General features: G+C 37.7%; 1 protein-coding gene across 1 annotated transcript in view; it reads right to left on the minus strand.

The window, feature by feature from the left end:
• The window catches only part of LOC129748529 (uncharacterized), a 443948-nt gene that overhangs the window by 309858 nt on the left and 129148 nt on the right, over positions 1–4942 (minus strand). The gene's annotated exons all lie outside the window — the stretch shown is intronic.

The raw sequence follows: 4942 nt of genomic DNA on the forward strand, positions 1-4942 counted from the left end.
TGGAGTGTGTGTTTGCGTGCAAAGTACATTTGTGTGTTGGAATCTTCTGGAGAAGTCTGTGGGGTTTTTTGGCATTTGTGTGGCGGCAAACGAGGATGAGATTTGAGGGTTGGAATGATGGCTTGTGGATGGTATCGGTTGGGAAGGTGGAGGCAATTGTGGTTGGAGTTGTGGAGCTTGCGGCACTGACTGCTGGGGGTTCTCAGGAGTTTGCGAGACGGAGGATGAAAGGTCTGAATGCAGCAACGAATGGTGACGCGATCCACAATGATGACACGAGCCTCTGCTACAGACGCGAGCCATGTGACCGGGTGATAAGCAATTGAGGCACAGTCGAGCTTTCAACACTAGCTCACTGCGTTCTTCGACTGTCAGCTTCAAAAATCTCAGGCACCGAAAAACAGAATGAAAGTTTCCACCACAAAATAGACATTCGCTTGAAGATTCTACACTTGAAGGATGGCTGACTCCAAACCTCGGTCGTCTGTCCTGCATATTTGTAGAATTGGTTTCCTGGTGCGCGAGGGTTTGTAGAATTGCACAGTGATCTCTGAGAAAGCACATCAACTGTCGAAACTTCGGCACCTCTCGAGAATTGTGATGTGTTTCCCAGTGGCGCAGAGTCATCGGGTCCAGCCGAGCGCAAACCATATGTGACAGTAGAGTACTCCAGCCTTCGGTGTTTTCGCCCACTTTCTCCAGCATAAGAATGTTCTTTTCGAACTCACTGATGAGTTTGTTTAGCCCATCGTAGCTTTCTTTCCGAATTACTTCAACGTTGAAAAGTGCATTAATGTAATTTTTAACTATAAGCTTACGATTTTCGTATCGCCTTTTCAATGCAGCCCATGCCACGTCGTAGTTAGCTGCAGTCATCTCGACTGAGCTAACGTCTTGCAAAGCTTCTCCTGTGAGGGCGGAGCGGAGGTAGAAAAACTTATCCATCGCCGTCAGCTGATCGCTCGAATGTATAAGACTGTGGAACGAATCTCTGAATGTTACCCAAAAGTTGATGTCAGGCAATTTAACCCTCGCCAAACTCGCTGTTGTTTCTAAAGGTTCACTAATGCTTGTGCTTGATTTTTTCGCTACATGATCTGATCCACTTGTTAAAGACAGAAGGCGGAGTAGTTCACCTTTGAGGTTGCAAAAATCGTTTTCCTTCTCCATCGCAATGCTCGCATCTTCGTCGGCCCGTGCGTTCATCAGCGCCAGCTCCTGCTCAGGATCATCAACACCGGTCACTTCGGCGTCGGTCTGCAGCTCAATTTCCGTACGCACTAGCTGGAACTGCTTGAACGCATCTTCTAGCCGTTCTAGACGTACACCGATCAGTTCACTGGTAATGACACTTGAGTTTGCATTCGCGATGAAATGACGCACTGTTTCAAAAGTACGACACAGGTTGCTTTCCAGCTTGTACAATTCACGAAGGTCACGCATGATCACAAACTAATCTACACTGGCTATTCTTACAGTTCCAGCTAGGATACCACTTTTTCACTCTTTTTCACTGTTATGTTGAAATTGACAGACCGCCGAATCGACTCAACGTCTCGCAAACTTCCGCTCGACACAGAAATACTCAAGCTGATAACTGGAAAATATATCGGCAACTTCCAACCAACCGACCCACTTCAATTTATCACGGATTAGGCAGTTGTTAATTCCAACAACTCAATCCGGAACGAGAAAATGTATGCCAAACTGTGGGGTTTTGTTTTCCTCCACAGACTATCCAAACACACAGAATGCAAATTTGTACTTATCTGTTGATGATGAACTGTCCGACGGGGTTAGATCCGAGCCATGTACTGCAGGACCGGAAGAGGGTAGCACAGGAGCAACGCAAAGTGAATTCGGGTGTTGTGTACCGGATTGTACAGGTTCTGTAGTAGCCAGCAGTTGCCTTCGGTGAAGGCTCGATACAAAAAAACACCTTTTTTTTTGTTAAAAGTGAACTTTAATAAGGCAGCAGCGACAGACTAAAAGGGGTGAGGGAGTTGCACTAGCCACAGAATAGTTTCACTTTTCCCAAGAGCACATCGGATGATTTAATTAGCCGTCAATTGGGCCCCCAATCACTTGCCCACGGTGGCTAAAATATTATCCCCCAAATAAACAGCATCAAAAGCCAAGCGAATCAAAAAAGGCGCGCGCGCGATTTGTCGCCTATTGTCTGCCAGTTTGTTTCAACCGAGTACACTACACAACTATTGTCCACTGATATTACGGAACTAGCGAGTCCCGTTATCCGGCTCGAAGGACCAAAATGTTTCGACGAAATCTAAGTGTTTCGGATTTACTAGATATTCACTTTATCTCCACTTAATCCCGTGTATTTGAAACAAATAATGACCGTAAACGTTTAAGTATAATGATTTATTCTAATCGATCAGACCGTGATAAAAATGATAGCGAAAGAACTACGTGCGTTGATTGTACACTCGCAAGTGAAGTTTTTTTTACTTCTCCGTTTTGTGCGGATGTTCGGTCTCCAAACGAAAAATGACCAACAGTACTTGAGGCTCGACAAAGGAGGTGCGCGCAATTGATGTGGCGAAATTTGGTGTGGCGCGAGTACACCCAAAACATCGATGACTAATTTTTGTGCGAACAATGACAAAAATGACAAAAATGACAAAAATGACAAAAATGACAAAAATGACAAAAATGACAAAAATGACAAAAATGACAAAAATGACAAAAATGACAAAAATGACAAAAATGACAAAAATGACAAAAATGACAAAAATGACAAAAATGACAAAAATGACAAAAATGACAAAAATGACAAAAATGACAAAAATGACAAAAATGACAAAAATGACAAAAATGACAAAAATGACAAAAATGACAAAAATGACAAAAATGACAAAAATGACAAAACTGACAAAACTGACAAAATGACAAAAATGACAAAAATGACAAAAATGACAAAAATGACAAAAATGACAAAAATGACAAAAATGACAAAAATGACAAAAATGACAAAAATGACAAAAATGACAAAAATGACAAAAATGACAAAAATGACAAAAATGACAAAAATGACAAAAATGACAAAAATGACAAAAATGACAAAAATGACAAAAATGACAAAAATGACAAAAATGACAAAAATGACAAAAATGACAAAAATGACAAAAATGACAAAAATGACAAAAATGACAAAAATGACAAAAATGACAAAAATGACAAAAATGACAAAAATGACAAAAATGACAAAAATGACAAAAATGACAAAAATGACAAAAATGGCAAAAATGACAAAAATGACAAAAATGACAAAAATGACAAAAATGACAAAAATGACAAAAATGACAAAAATGACAAAAATGACAAAAATGACAAAAAATGACAAAAATGACAAAAATGACAAAAATGACAAAAATGACAAAAAGGACAAAAATGACAAAAATGACAAAAATGACAAAAATGACAAAAATTACAAAAATTACAAAAATGACAAAAATGACAATAAGACAAAAATGACAAAAATGACAAAAATGACAAAAATGACAAAAATGACAAAAATGACAAAAATGACAAAAATGACAAAAATGACAAAAATGACAAAAATGACAAAAATAACAAAAATGACAAAAATGACAAAAATGACAAAAATGACAAAAAAGACAAAAATGACAAAAATGACAAAAATTACAAAAATGACAAAAATGACAAAAAGACAAAAATGACAAAAATGACAAAATTGACAAAAATGACAAAAATGATAAAAATGACAAAAATGTCAAAAATGTTAAGGAATGTTAATATTTGATGAATAAATTATTTTCAATGATCAAGATATTTTCATTTAAATTATATAACCAAAGTTCTTGAATTCGTAATTAAATGATCCCAATGAAACATGGCTTCGCTTAAGCGAATCAAATTGCAAAAAAAAATCCCCTGCTTAATGGGTTCGAAAATCTCTTAGTGGTTATTGCTCATTTGACAGCGTTCCACCGCCATTAAAATGGACATTCATTTCCGATGACCTTGTCGTTAACAGTTTCTAGTTACTGTTTGTTTGTTTTTTTTTTCTCTGATTTTTCTCGTTTATCTCCAAGCAATCTTCTTCTCTTTTAGATGGACACGAAGCTTCTTCTCATTTCTGGGAAACCACCCAAAATAATTTCCAAGTAGCGCAAAGGACAAAGTCAGTCGACAACATCAGGTCATGTTTAGGTATTTTTTTGTATTGTTTTTTTTTGCTAACGAATTTTCCTTCCTCAAGCTTTAGGAATGGGGAAATTTGAATCCTTGAAGATGAGCTTGACGTTATTTGGAAATCTTAGCTGCCTGGTAGTTTTTTTTATTCTTAAGAACGATAATCTTTAAACTTGAAACTTCATTCAACCAACAATTTTTCCGGAAAACTCAGATACATTTTAACTGATTGCAAGCAAAAAAAACTAAGTTCCTTCAATTTGTTGATTGGAAATATAAGTATCAATACCTAACTTTTTGGTGACTATCATCAATGTTCTGAGGAAATAGTGCGATGGAAAATACAGAAAGTCAAACTTGAGCTACCCCCACCCTTCAAATTGACCAGAGTTTGTTACAAGCGTTGCCAAAAAAAATTGTTGGGAGGGAGGAATGTTTGACTAGGGAGCTCTCCATTTTCGTTTCACTTGTTGTAATCCAGTTACGTAAGCGGATTAGAATATTATCGAACAAGAGGGACGAACGGGCAAACACATGGCACATGTACTCGATGTTAGATAGGTGGGTACTTGAAGCGTTGTCCTGCTTTCTTTTTTCCTTAAAAAAATATGGAAAATGTTCAAGCTTGGGCGTGACTTTTCTCCCTTCGGTACACTTTCAAAAAATCAACTCATGAGGCTTCACCTATTTTTGGAATGAAAACAAAAAATGGAAATAGCAAAATCGAAAAGGTAGTAAAAAGCGAGCCAATTAGCAGCTCGAGCGA

This window comes from Uranotaenia lowii, chromosome 1 (genome assembly GCF_029784155.1).
Source record: "Uranotaenia lowii strain MFRU-FL chromosome 1, ASM2978415v1, whole genome shotgun sequence".
NCBI lineage: Eukaryota > Metazoa > Arthropoda > Insecta > Diptera > Culicidae > Uranotaenia > Uranotaenia lowii.